The following is a 22881-nucleotide window of genomic DNA, read 5'->3' as shown; positions in this document are numbered from 1 at the left end:
ATTACTGGAGCAAGAGCTCCGCCTAGTGGGCATTAGTTTAATTTCAGTCTGTATTCCCAATTCAGCGTTGCTTTATGGGTGATGTATATTTGCAAGCATTGCACTTGATATTTGAGAAGTTTATTTAATTTATTATTGTTATTTTATTTCAGAAACCACACACACTCACACAAACTGTATCAAACCCAAACTGCTGGACTATTGGAATAAATCAATGCTTTAGAACCGAAGCTGTCTTGAACTTTTGCCTATAAACCTTCTGATCGAGGTTGAGGATTAGATGTTGGCAAGCCAGTGCATCCACGCACATACATCTTTAACAGGTCATGAACTGCGTTGGTTTATTGTTTTATAATGTTTCCTGGGGTGCACTTATAATGTTAGTATGCTTTTTACATCCAAAATTGTCATAATTCATGAATAAAAGGCATTTTTCCTACCCTGATTTTAGCCTCTGGTTTGATGGCTCCGTTTTAAGGGGCGTGTCTGCTGTGAGACTTCAGTGTAAACGCCCACTGCTGTGATTGGCTAACATCTTTGCATATCTAAATATACTCTCTCTTTTAGCGCGTTTTTACTATTACAGCTCTAAGGTTAACTAATCGTGAAAAGTGTTGCATTATATTTAGATCGTGGCATGAAAGGTTGCAGAGATGAACATTGTAGCCGATCACAGACAATTGAGCGCATTAAAGCAGTGATCTCGTCATTGCAGCTCAATTTCTGTACACTAACAAATGCTTTCATTTTCACTAACAGTGCAAACGCGATATAACTAAAAGATTCGCTGAATAAAACGGGAGTTTTGCGCGTCAGTCACTGATAAACTCGCTGTTTGATTGACAGCTTCAGCACGCGCTGCTCTAACGATTACAAAGGGGGCTTTCTTTGAGCTTTCTTTATATAATTTGATCACCGTTAAATAACAGATTATTTTATCATCCTACTAAGAGAAACAAAGCAAGTTGACGATTAGTCACTGGTTTGATTTACTGACACACAGACAAAGAACATCTGACTGTATATGAATCATACATATCAGATCAGGCATTAGAATTAACACAGTTACTTACATGTTGTTGCGTTACTGTCAAGTCCAGGCACTGCACAATATTTTGTAATCCTCAACGGCATGTTTATTGCTTGGTAGCTCGATCTGGTTTAGCACCACATACTTATGTGCGATTCGGTGGGCGGGTCTATACAGGCAGGGATGAAGTAGGCCTTGATCTTATTCCGCAGAGGAGGTGCTTGCTGCCCTTTGACGTCATAGATCCCCACTTTGTAAATCCTGTCGTTTTCTGGGTCTGGTGTCAATTAAAGCTTTTATTGGACTAACAAGGAAGTTTTCAGCTCTAAAACTTACAGGATATTCTTATAGTATGATGACCTCTTATATGTCAAAAGCTCAAGGAAAATTTGATTTCTCATGTCATGACCCCTTTAAGTAAACAAACCAATGACGGCGTGGTAGAGCCGCGCGAGCCAATGGTGAGCGAGCCTGCTCGAGCCCGCCAAAAAGGGCGGGGTCTTAGGCTATATCAGCGGCTGTCTCGCCTTGGCAAACTGATTTATTCTCCTTCAGCGAAGCAGATCACATCTCTTCGTTGATCCCGAGACTTCAAGCCGCCTTCAACTGCAAGCAGATGGAATTCGCCACTGATCAGCTCGCCGCTCTGCAGCAGCAAGATCAGCTCGCCTCTCCTCTGCTCGCCTCTCTCTATTACAGGTCGCCGCTCATGAGCAGCCTGCAGCCTGTTAAGCTCGCCGCTCTGCCCGCCGCTCTCGTGCAGGTCTGATCAGCGCGCCGCTTCGTCAGCAGCCAGATCAGTTCATCACTCTCAAGCAGCTCTGCTCTCCATGCCGCTCTCAAGCAGCATGGTCAGCGCATCGCCCCCGAGCCGCCTACAGCGCCGAGCGCGTGCATCCCGGTGTTTTGCAGCAGCCAGACCAACTCTCAAACATGGTCTGGTGAATATAACATGCTGCGCCTGCTCTTCTTCAGTTGATCGCACCACTCACGAGCCGCCTTCAGCGTCCTAGAGCACCTGTTTCAGCTCATCCAGCCTGCCGTTTTCCGTCAGGTGAGCATAGAGCTTAATTTTACTAAAGCACATTCTCTCTGGTGTTTGTTTCGAAATGCCGAGCCTCCGAGTGCATCTTTTGCCGGCCCTGCCCCGCTAGTCGCATTCACTGAGAACGAGCGCTCTCTCACTTCTAACAGCACTCAGCTGAATATGACATGACGTTCTTCCTTGACTCAGGTGAGACTGAGGTGTATTATTCACTCTGAAAGAGCATATTTCTCCGGCGTTTGTTGCAAAATGCCGAATCTCTGAGCGTGTTGCTTGCCGGTCCTGCCCCCGCAAGCCGCGTTCATTGAGAAAGAGCACTCTCATTACAAAGGGCGCGAGAGCAAGCTCAATGCTGACAGTGTTCAACTGAATATAACATGACGTTGTCTCCTGACTCAGGTGAGACTCATTATATTCAGTCTGAAAGAGCATATTTCTCCAACGTTTGTTGTAAAATACCCAATCTCTTAGCGTTTCGCTTGCCGGCCCTGGCCCCCGCAAGCCGCGTTCATTGAGAACAAGCGCTCTCACTATGAGAGCGCGAGCCTCGCCTCACTGCGTTCACAGACTGCTTTTTCTAAAAAGCAGCTCCTTCCCTCATTTTCCACTGTTCTCTTCTCTCAAGCTGAGATGAGAAACAAAGGGTTACAGGGCCAGTGAATGGGACTAAGTGAGTTCTCGCCTAGATCCCGCGTGTCTCCCTCTTCCTGCAGCAGGGGATTTCCCGGTGCTGCGCACGCTGTTTAGGATTCAGCTGAGTACAGCACTAACAGCTTTATGTCATGACAATCTACCCTGTAACTATCAGGTGAGACTCATGTAATATACTTCTTCTAAAATAACAATTTAATTCGTGTTTGTGGTAAAATGCCCAATTTCCGAGTGTGTCACTTGCCGGCCACGCCCCCGCAAGCCGCCTCCATTGAAGATGGACGCTCTCACCACACGGCATTCACAGACCGTTTCTCTCCAGCTATGCATGCTGTGAGAGCAAACATAACACTGACAGCACTCAGCTGAATGCAGTGCTAACAGCTCGTTAATGTATGACGTTCTCCCTTATAACTAAATGGAGACTCATAACTATTTTGTCTAAAGAGCTTTCTTCATGAATATTTATGCCACCTAACACCCCGTTCTGTTCCGGGTGCTGGAGACAATGTGTTTGTTAGCACTGAGCCCGCTCAAGTTCCCGCGCCCATGCAATTTATTGCTGTCATAGCAACCAGATTACGAGTGTCGGGTCCCCTCGCAGTGACCCATCACTCGAATCAATTTAACCCCTTGCCACACCGGCTGAGGCCTGGCAGGCCATCCCTGGAGTGTCAAAATGGGTATTGGGTGTAGAAAAATCGAGGTTATGTACCAGAACACTCAAAGGGACCCGTTATTCAATGGAGTGGTCCAAACCTCTGTAGAGAGCAAGGATGTGCATGTCCTGCGCTCCGAGGTAAACACTATGCTGGCAAAAGGAGCCATAGAAGTGGTTCCCCCAGCACTGAGCGAGTCAGGCTTCTACAGCCGATACTTCCTTGTCCCCAAAAAAGGATGCCGGTCTCAGGCCCATCCTTGATCTCAGATGCTTGAATTGGGCCCTAATAAAGCGCTCATTCAAAATGATCACTTGGTTCTTTTCCCTGGATCTGAAAGATGTTTACTTTCACATCCAGATAGCCCCCCATCACAGACGATTCTTGAGATTCGCCTTCGAAGGGGTGGCGTATCGATACATGGTCCTTCCGTTCGGGCTATCTCTGGCTCCCCGCACTTTTATGAAGTGCGTGAATGCGGCTCTCTCCCCTCTGAGACAGATGGGTGTACGCATACTCAACTAGCCAGACGACTGGTCCCAAGCCTGGAAGCACGGATGTTGCTTGCTCAAGGTGAACCAGGTGTGCGTCGCAACCCTGGCACCTTGGATGAACCCCTGCTGGTTCAAACAGGGCGTGGCTGTAGGGACTATGTGCAAGAGGAAAGTAGTTTTCACAGACACCTCCAAGATGGTGTGGAGCTCTGTGCGATGGCCACTCTGCCTTAGGCGCTTGGAGCAGCCAGGAAAGCGAGCTTCATATCAACCGCCTGGAAATGATGGCGGTATATCAGGCTCTCCAGTCTTTCCTTCCTCTCCTGGTAGGACACCATGTCCTGATCAGATCAGACAATATGACAGTGGCGTCCTTCATAAATCGCCAGGGCGGGCTCTCGTCCAACCCCCTTTTCACTCTAGCGAAAACCATCCTAGAGTGGGCCCAACACAACCTGCTCTCACTACAGAGCAGCACATGTCTCCATGTGTTTGAGTTGTTTTGTAGCTCTTCCAGCATGTCATGGAAGCCTTATGAAGGCTACTCTGTTCATGCTCTCTGAATGATTCTAAAGCCCTTTTCCAGTTGGAGAAACCTGCACTTGTTAATGTGTCTTTGCTGTTTAGAATATGATGCTTCCCAAAGAGACGACAAGAAAAGCAGAATGCAGAATTTCTGGATACGGAATACTCAAGCCACTGAAATTCATCTAGCCAGTTCTTACTAAAAGCTCTCTGCTGTGTTCCAAATTGGGTAAAGGGATACTGTTTAAGTTTCTCCTGTTTTGGGCCTGTCTACAGTGTTCCTAGATCATCCCTTTCACTTTCTGCCCCTCTCTGTGTTCCTGTTGCAAAAGCCTCTTCTGTCCTTGCTGATTCATCTGAGACATGGTAAAATGGCAAGCTCAGCTATAATATTGTTTTAATAAATAGCCTTCACTTAACAACATGATTTTTGTGAGAACAAATAAAAAGTTGAATAAGAATCTGTATAATAACTTAAAAATATTCGCCCATTCTTCATGCACATATTCTGTTTTATAGGCTATCCTATTCTTACTTTATACATACTCGCATACACACACAAACATTTACACTGCACTTACAAATTGCATAAATAATCTTATAAGACTAATGTATCAAATATAAAAATTGGAATACAGAAATATAAAATGATGAGAAAATTTTAACAGTATTTTGAAATATGGAAGTAAAATTGCCACTAGGTGGCGCCAAGCCACTGTTTTAATGAGTGAGTGCTCTCTATACTGTATGTGCAGAGAGCAAGTCTGCGGTTCCAATAGAAATTTTTTCGGTTTTATTCTTTAATAATTATATGTCAAAGTCATACACTATTTAGCCTACCTCTATACAGACATATTTTAAAAAACAGTGAAAACAGTAAAAGAACATGAAAATCACCACAGTGGTACTTGGGGAGATGTAGAACAAGAATCAGGTGGAGTTTGCAGAAAACAAATTGATTTCATATTTTTATTCATTTTTAAATTTGGTCTGTATAGCAACGTAAACTGTATTTGTCATAACTTTGGCATATAAATATTAAAGAATAAAACAGTAAAAGAACATGATAGTCACCACAGTGGTACTTAGGGAGATGTAGAACAAGAACCAGGTGGAGTTTGAAGAAAACAAATTGATTTTATATTTTTATAAATTTTTAAAATTGGTCTGTATAGCAACGTAAACCATATTGGTCATGACTTTGGCATGTAATTATTAAAGAATAAAACAGTAAAAGAACATGAAAATCACCACAGTGGTTCTTGGGGAGATGTAGAACAAGAATCAGATAGAGTTTGCAAAAAACAAATTGATTTCATATTTTTATAAATTTTTTAAATTGGTCTGTATAGCAACATGAACCATATTTGTCATAAATTTGGCATAATTATTAAAGAATAAAACAGTAAAAGAACATGAAAATCACCACAGTGGTTCTTGGGGAGATGTAGAACAAGAATCAGATGGAGTTTGCAGAAAACAAATTGATTTCATATTTTTATGAATTTTTAAAATTGGTCTGTATAGCAACGTAAACCATATTTGTCATAACTTTGCCATATAATTATTAAAGAATAAAACAGTAGAAGAACATAAAAATCACCACAGTGGTTCTTGGGGAGATGTAGAACAAGAATCAGGTGGAGTTTGCAGAAAACAATTTGATTTCATATTTGTATTAATTTTTAAAACATGTCTGTATAGAGAGGTAAATAGTGTATGACTTTGACATATAATTATTAAACAATAAAACAGTAAAACAACATGATAGTAGTGTGAGTGCAAATGCATTTAAAAAAATAACATTAAAATGGTCATTTTGCTACAATTTTTGCTTGAACATTTTAAACATATATAATCATTTCTGTAATACATTTTCATTTTAATTTTGCAACTTATAAAGCGTTAAAATATACGTTTAAATTATATGTTAAAACTAGTGTAGGAAATAGCAAATGTAAATTATATTATTGAATTTGAATGATCATTTTGCTCCAAACATTGCACATATAGACTAGTATGGAAAATGTAAATTTAAATACAGAAATGCATTGCCATTTTGCATATTACATTTTAAATTGAATATTGCTACACGTGTGCTTCCATAAATGTACAGCAGGAAACTGACAAACCAAGGGCTTAAATACAGAGTAATTAACCAAATTAAGAACAGGTGTGGAAACTAATAATGACAGAGAGCACAGGCAAAACGAGAACAGGGAAAATGAATACCAGAACTAAACATAACCATGACAACATGTACATTACATTCTTTCTTTTTTCTTTTTATTAGTATTATAGACCAGAGAGGAGAGAGAGGATCTTGATCAGGAGTACTTTTTTCAGCTAAACCTAAACAAAGTTGATGACACTAAATGCTGGAGCTCAGAAAAATAGAAAAGCAGGCAAAGCAAACCATAAACTCAACAACAAGGCTGTTTAATGCCACTTTAGGGTAAGTTTACATGACAACAATTTACTAAAAACGGAAATGTTTTTCCTTTGCGATTTTGAAAAGTTTCGCGTACAGATGACAATGTTGTCAAAATGATCCTTGTTCACACAGATCTGCGACACCAACTAAAAACGCTGTATTATGCATGTAAACGTCCCCTAAGAATTCCCTAAGCATTTTCCCTCGGTGGAATCCCTGCCACCATTTTGAAGTGCGTTCAACTTTGTCAAGTGGACGACGAAAGTTTATTTGGACAGCCCCTGACCCCTTGGGCATATCTACTCATTTATACCCTTCAGGCAGATCCATAGACCACAATGCAACACGACTGATGTCAGCAACTCGCAGTGCTCGCACTTAATTTACCTACAAGTGATCAAGGGCCTAGGGCATTCCATTTAAACTCATTGCAAGGGTTCCACCAGTAGCAGGCACTCATGCAATTTAAGCATTGACATACATTTGAGCGAACAAGATGGAAGAAAGGGAAAGGCATAAAAAAGTTAACTTAAACACAGCCAAAGAACAGAAAACCAAAGATTGAAATGCAGGCCTATAAATACATAAACAAGCTGAGGGGTAAAACAAGGAACAGGTGTGACATAATTGGTCTAATAATAGTATGATTTATCATTTTGTGATATTATTAACAACTTACAGAAGTAGTTATTTTAAATGATCAGTAGTTAGTTGGTTGTTCTTCAAGTATAAAAGATTTGGGAATTACTGATTATATAGTAGTGAACTAACTAGTTAAATACATAGACTTAGTGGCTGAAGATGAAATGCTTCATTGTTGCTTGTTCTGCATTAGTTTTTACACAGTGATGTATTAACTATTGTGTTTAAAAATATGAAATGCTGCGCAGCAGAGTTGGGAAAAACATCTTGAAGCTCATTTGTAAAAGATGAACATCAAACCCAAAATCAGATGTAGCTTTAATTTAACAGAGCTGAGTACTAACTAAAAATTGCATTTCAACAATGGTGTAAAGTATTTGAGTAAGTGTAATTATTTACTGTACTTTTGTACTTTTTACTTTGACTGAGTATCAAGGATATTAGCAACTTTTACTCTCTACTTTTGTGCAGTTTTGCCCTTACCCAAACTTGTCAACAAGGCTACTGTATGTGAATGTGAGCACATTAGTAGGTAGTTTCATATATGAATCGCAGGTGTTTCATATATGAGATGAGGACATGGCTGCAGATGGTGATGAGGCCGAAACCAGCACATCTAGTGCAAGTAGGCTTTGACATTTCTAGGATTTAAGTTCACATAATTTTATATCCATTCTTTTGAAGAGACCATTTTGAATGATATAGGTTTACTTATGTTTTTTAAGCACTTGAGCTTTACCTGAGACTTCAATGTTTGTGGATGTTTAAGAGGCTGTTTTGTCGATTGCTAAATATTGTGTGCTGTTTTATTTCAACTCTAAGACTTTTACTCAAGCCATACTGGAATCGGTGACTTGTAACTGAGTCATTTTTACTGTAAGGTCTCTGTACTTTTACTTAAGTATGGTTTTCAAGTACTCTTTACACCTCTGCATTTCAAGTTTAAATTTAGATTCAGATGTGACTGAAACTGACAACATTAGAGAGAGTGAGCTCTATTTCCATCAGTTTCACCCATCCAGGCCAATATGTCATTATGATCAAGAAAACGCCAGTGGGCCTTATTGCATTGATGATGATGAGTCAGACATTAGTTATTACACAAAGGTGGTAAATCCTCCTTTACGTGTCTTTTTACATGTCTTTTGCAGAACCTTCCCCCACATTCATTTCAAGGCTTGACATGTATGTGGGGGGAGGTTCCGCAAGATACATTACAAGATAAAAAGACATGTAAATGAGGATTTACCACCACAGTGAATTTTTTTACAGTCTGTGGTTTGATCCCAGGGAATGCATGTGCTCATAAAGTGTATATGCACTATAAATCACATAGTTTTAGGGGTGGGTGTAGTCGTTAATAAAAAAATTAGTTTTGCTAAATGGAAATGGGACAAATTGTGTAAAAAGTCCACACATTGCATTTAAATGAACACGCATTTTGATTGGTAACGACAGTCATACGTCATTTCATGACGACAGACGTAACACGACGCTGGCTGCGTCCGAAACCGCCTACTTCTCTACTCTAGTATAAAAGCACAATGGGAAACGACTTGATGACGACACAGCTTTATGCTTGGTTTAAACAACTGTGATGTATTGATCTGTTTTAAAATGTTTGATTTTAAAACTCTAATATCATGTTTTTATGTGTAAAAATAATATGCGAATATTCCCAAACTCTCTGACAGTGCGATCTCTCTATGGGTTATGTGATTGTTGTCATTTATAAAAAAAATAATAATTGTAAAAGTAAAAATGATTGATACACATCTTTCGAATGGCAATAAATAACAAGTACTTTGCGTGTATTGTTCATTATGTTTATTTTCATATAAAAGCAACAGAACTTAAATGACATCTAGTTTATCAGCAACAAAGCGCACGAGTGTGAATCCCGCGATATTCACCTTTGATCTCCTAAGTGTCTGATCCACTACGAGAACAGAGAACTGTCCGTCTTGCCTCCTCCCCTCACTGCAGGCGCCTACTCTCGCCTACATTTCAGGCGAGGCTAGGCGCACCTCAAACAAGCTTAGTATTCAAAAAAGAGTAGGCGAGAATTACTTGGGTGACGTACTAATTCTCGCGAGATTTGGATAGGCTGTGCTATCATTAAACTGTCTTCCTCCAGCTTCCATTAAAAAGAGGTGCACTACTCCAGATTTCCAAAAAACAAAACTTTAATCCAGTTGATATAGGCTAAAACAATCTTGGGATGCTGTTTGAGAAGAGTGTTTATGTATGTGTGTTGTTTCCAACAAAGAAATGTAGAAAATACAATAGGTTACACACTATCACTTAATGATATCACAGCCTATCCTACATGACGAATAAAAATAACAAACACATTATGTAATATAATTTTATTTCAAACGAATGAGGAAAATAAAGCGGGTTTAATCTAATAATTTTTAGAATTATAGAATAATCTGGCATCTTTCTGAAGGCACTCTGGCTGCGCTTGAGATGTTGAATGCTCTGTTGATCATTAAACATGTTAATTACACAAATGAAATGTTTAGCGTACATTTATTGAACAGTGATTGATTAGCCTATATGTATTTATTTATTGTAAACTTTATTATTAAGTGAAGTAAACATTTTGCTGAAATATCCACAAGATATAAGAGCGCATGATTTATCCGTCGATCAGATGCGCGTGAAAGTTGTGTTCGTTACTATAGCAACAGTAGAATCCGGGTACAGTGTGTTTCAGAATCAATCACTGTAAAAAGAACTTTTATGTCGAGATGACGAGAAAACAACTTTTGTTATCTCGAGATCACGAGAAAATTAAGTCGTGATCACGACAAAACAAGATAGAAAAAAATAATCCATGGCCGTTTAGGGCTTCCGTAGTAAAGTGTTGAAGGTGTAAAGACGCTAGATAGTATAGTATAGTGCGATTTTTTTTTTTTTTTTTACTGTAAAAACACGTTTTATTATGTACAGCTAGCAGGGGAGCTCCAGTAAGCACACGTTCGTCTCCAAAGTGGATTTACATGAATTCTAAACCATATACATCATAAAGTCGATTACTAAATAAATACTAAATAAGTATTGCAGATGATAAGCATGTCACAACATGAAATAGACATCTGAGTGATGTATGGGTGCTATTATGAAGAATTCACTGTTGTCTACACTGATTACATTATACATGAATGCAATAAATGTAAATAAACAAATCTACAGTAACTACACATAATTTATCTATTTTATTTGTCTGTTAGTACTGTTGATAAATTAAGGAACATTTGTATTGGATAAAAAGTGAGTTAGAAATGACAACAATCACATAATCCATAGAGAGATCGCACTGTCAGAGAGTTTGGGAATATTCACATATTATTTTTACACATAAAAACCAAGCTGCAACCTCCCCCAGTATCTCGTGAAGCCTGTCTTGACCTTTGCCTGTGTTTGGATTACTCTTTTGCCTTGCCTTCCTGTATCTGTTTGCTGGTGTTTGACCCTCTGCCTGTACGACTACGCTCATTCTGTTTATTAATGCCTGCACGTGGATCTCCAACTCTGTTGTCCCGTTACAGATTCATTGATTAACCATTAAGTTAAGTTGGATTAATTAATAGATATGTATTAAGCTGAACGAAAAGAGATGCAAATAAAAAGTTTGATAGTAATAGCATTATTAAAGACAGTTACTGTGAATGAAACATTTAATAGATGAAACACTTATTTTGCGTAGTGAAAAGGATACTTTGTGATTTTGTGTATTGTACTAACACAATTGAAAATATGCTGAAATGTTTGAAAAAAGTGCACTTTTGATGATCTGTTGTGATATTAGTACTAAGAGTTTCGAAAATTTACCAATTGCTTGTGAAAATTGCACAAAAGCAATTAAAAAAAACTGCACTGAAAAAGCGATGTACATGTTGTTGAACATGCAGTAAAGTGTGATGCATTTTTGTTCTGTTCTGTTTTGTTCACAAGTGTGTGCGCACACACACGCACACACATTCAAAACACACCTGCCAGGTGAGATACAATGCCTGAGTTCACTGGTGCTTATTGTCACATGATGACCTTTCTCCAGACTCTACCCTTTTGTAAAGTCACATGGAACAAACTCCTACACAAGCACAAGGAGTGTCAATTTATTTGTGTAGTGGAGTGTAAAAGACTGTAATTAAAGGATTAGCTCACTTTGAAATGAACAGGCCACAAAACTTAAAGGGTTAGTTCACCCAAAAATGAAAATAATGTCATTTATTACTCACCCTCATGCCGTTCCACACCCGTAAGACCTTCGTTAATCTTCGGAACACAAATTAAGATATTTTTTTTGAAATCCGATGGCTCAGTGAGGCCTCCATAGCCAGCAATGACATTTCCTCTCTCAGCCATCACTATGTAAGTAGTTTTTTTTTTTTTTTTTTTTTTTTTTTGGCGCACCAAAAATATTCTCGTCGCTTTATAAAATTAATATTGAACCACTGTACTCACGTGAACTGATTTAAATATGCTTTTAGTACATTAATGGATCTTGAGAGAGGAAATGTCATTGCTGGCTATGGAGGCCTCACTGAGGCATCGGATTTCAACAAAAATATCTTAATTTGTGTTCAGAAGATTAATGAAGGTCTTATGGGTGTGGAACGGCATGAGGGTGAGTAATTAATAATATAATTTTTATTTTTGGGTGAACTAACCCTTTAACACTTTCAATAAGACAGCCTAGAATGTGGTGGTTCTTACTAATTTCGTAACGTTGTGACGACGTACAGCTATCCGGTAGCTGTCGTCCAACTATCTGTGTGGCAATGTTGACCGTCCCGAAAACCTTTTCTTGTTCAAATTCAAAATTGTTTTCAAATATTTTTGGATGTCACTTCAGCTTAAAAATTATTAAAGGGATAGTTTACCCAAAAATGAAAATTATCCCATGATTTATTCACCCTCAAGCCATCCTAGGTGAATGTGACTTTCTTCTTTCAGACGAACACAATCGATATATTTAAAAATATCCTTCCAAGGTTTATAATAGTTGTGAATGAGGGGCCGCGTTTTGAAGCAAAAATAATAATGCATCCATCCATAAAAAAAGTAAACGATATGACTCCAGGGGGTTAATAAAGGCCTTCTGAAGTGAAGCGATGCATTTTTGTAAGAAAAATACCCATATTTAAAACTTTATAAATTCAAATAACTAGCTTCCAGTGGACGACCGTACGCAGAATGCACAAGTCGATTTGGGCAGAAGAGCAACCTTTGAGCGGGATGCAATGACGAATGCGGAGGCACAGAGGAGAGAGCAAAACAAAACATCAGTCACGAATTAGAAGTCTAAAACGAGAAATTTTAAAGAGAGATGTTGAAGGATTTTGATATATAAGAGAAGTGGAGCTTGAGTTTGTTGCACAGCCCAGCCCATCCGCCGGAAGCTAGTTATTTGAATTTATAAAGTTTTAAATATGATTTCTTGATATTTTTCTTACAAAAACGAATCGCTTTGCTTCAGAAGGCCCTTTTTAACCCACTGGAGTCATATGGATTACTTTTTTTTTTTTTTTTTATGGATGGATGCATTATTTTTGTTTTCAAAAGACAGCCCTCCCATTCACAACCATTATAAACCTTGGAGGACTAAGGATATTTTTAAATATATCTCTGATTGTGTTCGTCTGAAAGAAGATAGTCTTATACACCTAGGATGGCTTGAGGGTGAATAAATCATGGGATAATTTTCATTTTTGGGTGAACTATCCCTTTAATATGGGTATTTTTGTTCCCACCAATTGCTGCACAAGTTAAGGTTACGTATGATGACGAAAGCATGTTAGTGCTATCCCTCACAGAACCCATAGAGATTACATTGCAGTGCCTCCTCACGGTAGTGCAAGCGGCAGTAACCAACCAGTCAGGATCACGATCATTTGACTGCTTTAATTGGGATAACCCCCCTTAAAATGTCGATCATATAAACAAATAGATTCTTAAGAATATATTCACAATAATAAAATAAAGTTTTTCCTTGCAGTGAGAGTGATAAGGAATGCGTTAAACAGTTCAACAGCAGCTGGCTGGATTGAACGACCAGCGAAGCATCAGTAACCGACCAGTTGGGGTCACCGTCATTTGACTACTTTTTTCGGGATAAAGATCTGTTGATCATGTAAAAGAGTAGATCCATTAGAATAGAATTACACTAATAAATTATTGAAATTTCTTGCAGCAAGAGTAGTAGGGGACATGTTATACCTCAGGTATAATACCTGGATCTCAGTAGCAGCTGGCTGGACTGAATGAGCTGTCAGGAGTGGCAGTAACCAAACAGTCGAACATAAATGAAAATAAATAAATATATTAATTTATTCAGAGTATTTTTTAAACAATTTACAGAAAACAGAAAATTATTGAAACTGTTTTATTAATTTAATGAGCCTAAATGAATAAATCCGTATTCATTCAGTAATCAAATAACCTGCCAGAGTACGGTGACAGGTCACGTGACCTGTCAGTGGCAAATCCTGCCGGTCTAAATTAGCCTATTTTAAAGCTGAATCCCAAATGGCACCCTAAACCCTCACAGTCTTCCTCTGAGTCCGCACTTTTGTGATGTAATGCCGCTTTGAAAGTCCTCTGCGTAGCTCGCAAACTTGCGGGCTCAGCTGAAGTGCGCATCAAGGGCACATAGCAGCCACAAAGGGGGTGCTCGCGAGCACCCTTCTTAAACCTAAAATGATGAATGCGACACTCTATGGGACTTGGACTTGTGCATGCGGCAGCCATTGTAAGTCCACAAGACCAAAAGTGCATAGAAGTGTGCCATTTGGGATTCAGCCTAAATTAGCTACAGAAAGATAGACTGCAACAACTTTGTGCTTTTTCTTAGCAGAGCCGAGGATTAACAATTTCAAAAGCATCCTGAAAGAGTGTAACAACTCATAATGTCATAACTGCACATAATTTAAAAACTGCACATAATGTAATACGTATTAGGTAACACTTTATTTTAAGGGTCCAGAATAATGCATTAGTTAAGCATTAATTAATGATGAACTTGTTCACAATTAAGCATTAGTTAAGAATGAACACACTAGTAATTAATGATTAACTTTACATTGTAATGGTAAGAATTATGCATTAGTTAAGCATAAATAAACTAGTAATTAATGATTTACTTGTTCACAATTATGCATTAGTTAAGCATGGACACAATAGTAATTAATGATTAACTTAACATATAGTAGGGCATATTAGCCATTATTTACAAATTATTAAACATTTGAAAGATACACATTTATGCTATAAATAAACAAAAATAACCTAGTAATTAATGATTAACTGAATGTATAGTAAACGCCTTTTAGTCATTATCTACAACTTAATAAACCGCATATTATTTTTGTGTAGTGATGTAATTATATTTCTGTGCCATTCTATTAAGTTAACCGAACAATAAACTAGTAGTTATGTTTAATTACTGCTGGTTTTCAGTTATAAATTGTTAAAATAGTATAATAAAAACAATTTGACCCCCAAAGTAAAAGGTATATCCACATTAATTGTGGCACTTATTGAGTGATATTCAAGTTTATTAAGCAGAATAAGCCAATAATTAAAGCTAAACTGCCACTAATACAGTACTAATAAAGGCAATTTGACCCCCTATTCTAAAGTGAAAGCTAAATCCTCATTAATTATGGCACTTATTAAGTGATATTCAAGTTTATTGAGCAGAATATGCCAATAATTATGGCTAAACTGCCACTAATAATAAAGACAATTTGATCCCTTATTCTAGAGATAGGTTCTTATTTACACTATTGGTTTTAGTTATTCTGCAACGTGATCGCACGAGAATGTATTTTTACGCAAAGTGTGGTTCTACAACACATATATTTACTTACGTTTTCATACACTGTAAACGTACAATATTGACAGCACTAAAATGATTAAATGTAAAAACATTTTGCTCTGTTCGTGACTTTCACTGCAAACTCATTTCAAAGAATTACGTTAAACAAAACTACACTTTAAAACCTTAAAATGAATAACATTTCTGTAATCATCTAACCATTATTTATCATGTAATACTTATTTTGTTCGCCATGGGACACAAAAGGCGTTTTCTCAGACACAGAACTAGAAAATACACCAAAACGCAGCATAAATTAACAAAAGACGTCATTTAATCCGCTTTAATCCACATCTTTATAATCCATACGACTGCGAGGAACAGATCCAAATTGAATTCTTTATCCACCGATTTTCATCTCCATCCTCAACAGCAACCGTAAACAAAACCAGCGATCGTTATTAATTCAAAAATTGCCGCCTCAAAAAGCTTGACACGACACGTTTTATGGCAGTGATGTGCCGTAAAGTGAAGTCAAGTGAAGTGAAGCGGAATACCATTTTCGTGGATTAATAACTTAATTCTGCTTGTACCTGATACAAAACTATTATATATCACCAGAGAGGACTGCGACTGCAATACATCGTCATTCGGACTACTATTGGTATCGCTTTTGACATTTTCTTAATAAAGAAATTAGTGTGATTAAGTTACACTTTTCTGTCTGTTATGTTTTTCTTTATAACTACATATTTTTAAGAAATGGTTATGGGTAGGTTTAGAGGTTTGAGTGGATTTAGTGGCTCAAAATATCCTTTTAATGCAATATAGTGTTACTAAAATTGTCATTTTCCTAAATATTAATGTCCATTACATTCATTTTATATTCTCTATAAAATGGTTATGTTTGGGTTTAGGGATATAACAGTCATCCATAAAATGGTAAAAGGGAAATTATACAGATATCTTTATGATATAAAAGATTTGTAAATATTTTAAGTATTTCTGTTGTAAAAGCGTAATATGTTTACGTTGTGATCCATGTTGTATCTTTCACCATTTATCCAAACGTACAAAAAAGTATGTTTTGTGCCTGTAAAAGTTATCTATTAATAGTTATATAACAATGAGACCATTCAATAAGTGCCTTAATTGAGAATATAACTTTTACTTTACAATATGGGGTAAAATTGTCTTAGTAATGGCCGTTTAGCCTTAAATATTGGCTTATTCTCGTCAATAAACTTGAATATCACTCAATAAGTGCCATAATTAATGAGGATTTAGCTTTCACTTTAGAATAGGGGATCAAATTGCCTTTATTAGTACTGTATTAGTGGCAGTTTAGCCTTAATTATTGGCTTATTTTGGTCAATAAACTTGAATATCACTCAATAAGTGCCATAATTAATGTGGATATACCTTTCACTTTGGGGGACAAATTGTCTATATAACACTATTTTTGCAATTTATAACTGCAAAACCATCAGTAATTAAGCATAATTACACAAATACAATTTTAAACTGATAATTGTATGATGCTCTGTCTGTGTGTTCTGTATGTTATCTGAATCAGTGTCGGCTGGGAAGATGAAATTCATTTAGCACGCTCCAGTTCACGCGCAAGTGATGGCATTCACTTTAAAGAAATGCTTTCTACCAAACAAAACTTGAAGTGGTCAAAATCATGTCTGACCCACTCCATGTCTCCTGATATTTTGCGCATCTTATGATGCATCCTATCTTACTCATGCTGTTCACTTTTCATAAGATGAATTTAAAATATAACATAGGCCTATTTAAACATAAATATGAAATTACGTTTTCTTTAATGGCTACCAACACGTAGTACAGTACAGAGAAATTTCATGTTGTGAGCAAGAGCGGATCTGTCACAGTCACCGTCTGTATCACCTTCCCTGGACTCCATTTCCCAGCATCCCTCTGGTTCCTCACCTGCACTCTCTCACCAATCACCTGCACCTGAAAGTCGTCACCTTTGTTAGCACTCTTCAGCACCACTATTTCTCTATATATAATAGAGACATTGGGTTACCATTCCAGCTAAGTTCCATTTCCTACGTGCTTCAGTATTCTCTACTCACCTGTTAGCTCCTCTGTCAGATCCGTGGCTCTGTCTATAAATAAACAACCTGTTATTCACCTACCTGTCTGCCTCCGTCTGTGTCTGTGTGCCTGACAGAAGACCAGACCCCATGCAGAGCACCACGGATTCTGCCGTCTCGTCCAGACCAGCTCCCTGGACGATGAAAAAAATCAAGAATTTGTACAAGATCGGGGCAAACTTCGTTGATCCCAGAGAGCTCCCCGATCTCACTGGTTTGGACTGGGAGGAGGCCACTTATCAGTGTCTGGAAAGCTTTGTACCACTATCGGCCTTCCTACCAGTCCAAACATCCCTTCCCAAGCCGGCCGCCACTTCAGCGTCCTGTCGCAAGATGGTCGCCACTCCCGAACCTCATCTGAAGATGGCCGCCAGCCCAAAGGCCCTTCCTAAGATGGCCGCCGCCACGCCTGAGCCCTCGGTCAAGATGGCTCCCGCCACGCCTGAGCCCTCAGTAAAGATGGCCGCTGCCACAGTCATGGATCTCTTCCTCATTCAGGATCCGTCCCCGAACTTGGTGGCCGAGCCTGGGGATCTGGGCCAAGGCCACGGAACCCAAGGAGCCTGCCCCGCCCAGGCGTCCCAAGGAGCCTATCCCGCCATTGCATCCCAAGGAGCCTGACCCGCCAGGGCGTCCCGAGTGGCCACCACCGCCATGGTGTCCTGAGGAGCCTGACCCACCATGGCCTCCCGAGTGGCCAGCACCTCCATGGCTTCCCAAGCTGCCAGACCCACCATGGCACCCCGGTCAGCCAGTACCGTCCTGGAGACGATCTGCCCTGTATTACCCGGATCACCCATCACGTCTCCAGGACGCCCTCCCTCCCTCCCTCCCGGTTATCTATCCATGGCGCGAGGACACACCTACCGGGAGGGGGGAGTACTGTCACATTCACCGTCTGTATCACCTTCCCCGGACTCCATTTCCCAGCATTCCTCTGGTTCCTCACCTGCACTCTCTCACCAATCACCTGCACCTGAAAGTCATCACCTTTGTTAGCACTCTTCAGCACCACTATTTAAGCCCCACGTTCACTCCTCCACATTGTCTGGTCTCATCAATGGATGTCTCTATGTATCTACTTGCCATATGGACTACTTACCTGTTACCTACCTGTGTCATCTGTTTTCTGTGTTCCATCTACTGTCATCCACCATCCATCGTCTGCCAGCCTTCCTTCCAGTCTCCACTCCTGCAGTAGAGACATTGGGTTACCATTCCAGCTAAGTTCCATTTCCTACGTGCTTCAGTATTCTCTACTCACCTGTTATCTCCTCTGCCAGATCCGTGCCTCTGTCTATAAATAAACAACCTGTTATTCACCTACCTGTCTGCCTCCGTCTGTGTCTGTGTGCCTGACAGGATCATAAGTCACGAGTAGGATCAAGCATAATTTATTTTTAGACTCAATATTGGGGGCATCCAAGTTATTTGACATAGGCCATTTCATTTTTTTTTTTTTTTTTTTTTAAGTAACGCAATAGTTACTTTCCCTGGTACTTAGTTACTTTTATAATGATGTAACTCAGTTACTAACTCAGTTACTATTTGTGAGAAGTAACTATAACTAATTACTTTTTTAAAGTAACGTGCCCAACACTTCTTAATCCTACCCAATACCTAAACTTAACAACTACCTTACTAACTATTAATAAGCAGTAAATTAGGAGTTTATTGAGGGGAAAAGTCGTAGTTAATAGTTTATTTGTGTTCCCTATACTAAAGTGTTATTGGCTGAAGCAGATAGCGTGACCTGTCGCACAAGTGTAACTCACGCACAGTGTGAGTTTATAATGTAATACATTTCTCATAATGTAACTATTGTTATTACATTGTGGCCTGGTTTCACAGACAGGGCTTAGACTAAGCCTTAGTTCAATTAGGACATTTACGTAGCTTTTATAAATGTACCCTAGAAAAACAATTTTCTGGAGACAAAGATGGATATAGACAAAACAGTGGCTCTGACGTATTTTAAGATGAGTCAGGTTGCTTTCAGTTAAAACAGCTCAAACATGCATTTTAGTCTGGGACTAGCTTAAGCCTTGTCTAAACTAGGGGAATAAGCTCAAGATTTCATTATGTTTTTGAGAAAATTATTACATTATATCCATTTGGTAACACTTTATAATAACTGCACACTATGAATTACTAGTTAAGCATTAATAAATAGTTCATCATTTATAAAACATTAATAAACATTAGTAAGCAGTTTATAAACATAGCTATAAATGATTTGTTCTTAAGCATATAATGTGTTTAATAATTGTATTTTCATACTTTATTAATGATCAATTTATCATTTCTATCATTTCTATTTACAAAAAGTTATTTAGGAGTTGTCAGTGGTTCATAAGATCATTTAGAAAGTGCAAGTAAATGATTAATTGTAACGACTCGTCACTCAAAAAAGTGGGATCCATAAGCAGGCTTTATTGATACTCGTGGTCAAACAGGCAGTGGTCAGATAGCAGAAACAGTAACAGAGGGCAGACAGATTCGTAGTCGTAGAACAGGCAGTAGATCAGGGCAGGTGGAGAACAATCACAGGTCAAAATGCAAAGCAAATAGTCCAGTGGGCAGGCAGCAGAGAATCGAATACTGAGGATCAAGGCAAAACAATAAAGAATGCTCAGAAATGCAAACCGTAGTAATACAAGACCTCGCAAAGAGGACTGGTGCAGTGACAGTTTATATAGGCCAATAAACAGGCTGCAGCTGGGCAGCGTAATCAGTGCCAGGTACAGGGCCGATGGGAAATGTAGTGTGTGTGTGTGTGGGTGTGCGTGTGTCAATATTCGGGTGAGGGCGCCTCTGATGGCCAGAGGAGGGAATCACGGAGTTTGTCTCTGTGACATTAATAAACTATTTAAATGTACATTTATACAGCTTATTATTTAGACAAATAGTAATAGTGGTAACACTTTACAATAAGGTTCATTAGTTAACATTAGTTAACTACATTAGTTAACATGAACTAATTATGAACTGCACTTCTACAGCATTTATTAATCTTTGTTCATGTTAATTTTAACATTTACTAATACATTATTAAAATCTTGTTAACATTAGTTATTGCACTGTGAACTAACATGAACAAACAATGAACAACTGTATTTTCATTAACTAACGTTAACAAAGATTAGTAAATACAGTAACAAATGTATTGCTCATGGTTAGTTCATGTTAGTTAATACATTAACTAATGTTTTACTAATGAACCATATTGTAAAGTGTTACCGTAATTGTAAAATATTGTAAAGTGTTACCGTGCATTAAAAAGTGTTATTAAAAGCGCATTAAGCCACGAAAGAGATACTGTTCCCTAGGCAGCTTTCTGTGCCTGCGCTCCAAGACGGGGCGGAACATGCATAAGCAAAGTACACTGTGGCTTTGGATACACACCTAAGCGGTCAAATAGCATACACACAAAATGCTGAAATGCCGTTTTGGCAAGTATCCTCGTAAACACAATTGATTATGATCCGCCCAGCTCTTAAAGTGACAGCAGCCTATAAACCTGCTGCAGTCTGTCATTAATCAAACAACAAAAGACAAAGATAAAATCACTCACTGCTCTTGAATGAACTAACTTTTGTAATTTGTAATAAGGATTAGTGTCAGGGATCTATGAGGGAGGACTCAAACGCAGGATGAGTGTTACAGGTTTATTGATAAGACAAGACGTAAGACAAGATATTGAGATGAGGAGGTGAACACAGTCCGAACAGTAGGAAGGGAATGAGGCACGATGACAGGCAGGCTGAGAGAGTGGCCGCTGATTCCAACCCAGGATGACAGGAGGTTGGAGAGCAGAGATGGTATGGCAGTGCAAGACTGAAGAGAAACAGCGTAGCCCAGGCAGGAACACACAGTTCGAGAAGATAGTCACACATGGACTCACAGGCACTGCACAGGTCTTGCTACTTGGTAGACCGAGAGAGTGGCCAGGGAAGCTCAGCCTGCTGGAGAGGACTAGGGGAGACCAGAGACACGGCAACCAGGACTAGACAAGACAGATGGTTAGGAACAAGGCAGATCAAGACATGACTAGAATGACAAAAGGATATAAGTAACTCCTACAGACTTTAGTAACAAAAGACTAGTACACAGAGGCACAAGGTTTAACGAAATGGCAAAGACAAGAGGGAAAAATGGCACAATATAAAGGGAGCAAAGAACATGAGGAACAGGTGACAACACTCAGACTAACGAGGACTCAACAAGAAAGGGAGCAGGGAACATAAGGAACAGGTGAGCATACTTATACAAACGAGGACTGAACAACGACTAAACAAGGGGGCGTGGTAACAGCAAACGAGGTGGGAACAGAGAAGCACATGGCAAACACAAAGACAAAGCCATGTGCTGACACACAACACAAACAGAGACACATTAAACAAAGACAAGACTGACAAGGCTGCCAGGGCAGAACCCTGACAATTAGTCTATATTTAATGTATACAGCAGTGTTATTTTACATTTGTTTACTTTATTCAGTTTCTGTTGTAGACTATTACTTATCTGAATACCACTGTTAGTGCTTTAGGTTTTTCAGGAAGATGTACTGTTTATTTAATTTGTATTTTTGTTCTGTTGAACACTGCAAAAAAATGCTTTTCTTATTTTGTATTTTTGGCTTGTTTCCAGTCTAAATATCTAAAAAAAAATTTAAATCCAGATGCTTTTACTAGATAGTAAAATGTAAAGTAAGAAATAATGATATAAGATTTTTTTTTTTCTTGTTTTCTGGAAAATAAAATAAAAAACAAGCTTAAAACGAGCAAAATTATCTGCCAATGGAAAAAAAAAAAAAAATCTTTGAAATCTTATTTCATCTTGTTTTTTCTTACCCCATTGGCAGATAATTTTGCTTGTTTTAAGCAAAAACTTTTTGAAAACTACCGTTGGGATTTACTAAAGACACACAGTGCAAAATTAGTGCTGTAAAGGCATGGACTGAGTTGTTTTTGCAACTGACCTTATTGCGTATGCATTAGTAGGAGTTTCCCTTTCAGACACTAAATTTATGGGAGGAAAGTATTTAAATGAATCACGCAACGCGATTTACTAATGTTTGCGCTCGTCAGCTTACTGGTATTTGCACCATTATTTAATGCCCGGAAACAGCATGTCTTAACCCATTTTGTGACATGGCTGCAATTGGGTAACACTTTAGAATACTGATCCTTCATTAATGAATAACTACACAGGAACAAATGAGTAATGCACTATTAACACTCTAGTAACTTCTAATAACTAACAAGAAACTCTGATTAATGAATTAGTAAGTAATAGTGCAACGTTGAAGGTGGTAGTTCACTATTAGCTAATCAGTAACTACTATTTTTTTTTTTTTATACCTCCCAGAGAACTACTAAGAACTACTATATACAGGTTCATAATTAATGTGAATAATGCATAATGTATAATTAATTCTAAAG

At 38.5% G+C, this 22881-nt stretch overlaps 1 protein-coding gene across 11 annotated transcripts in view; it reads left to right on the top strand.

Annotated features, from left to right (window-relative positions):
• Positions 1–22881, top strand: part of LOC127522648 (uncharacterized) — an 84496-nt gene that overhangs the window by 22259 nt on the left and 39356 nt on the right. Inside the window, exon 2 of one of the 11 annotated variants that reach the window (XR_007932652.1) lies at positions 17515–19534. The exons of 9 other annotated variants lie outside the window; for them this stretch is intronic. The gene's annotated coding sequence lies outside the window, so the exon portion shown is untranslated. Of the gene's footprint in view, positions 1–152; positions 227–17514; positions 19535–22881 lie in introns of those variants that run through there. One more of the 11 variants, XR_007932651.1, reaches the window with a different exon arrangement.

The sequence above is a fragment of the Ctenopharyngodon idella genome, chromosome 11, assembly GCF_019924925.1.
Source record: "Ctenopharyngodon idella isolate HZGC_01 chromosome 11, HZGC01, whole genome shotgun sequence".
NCBI classification, from domain to species: Eukaryota; Metazoa; Chordata; class Actinopteri; order Cypriniformes; family Xenocyprididae; genus Ctenopharyngodon; species Ctenopharyngodon idella.
This window is presented reverse-complemented; position numbering and strand designations above follow the sequence as displayed.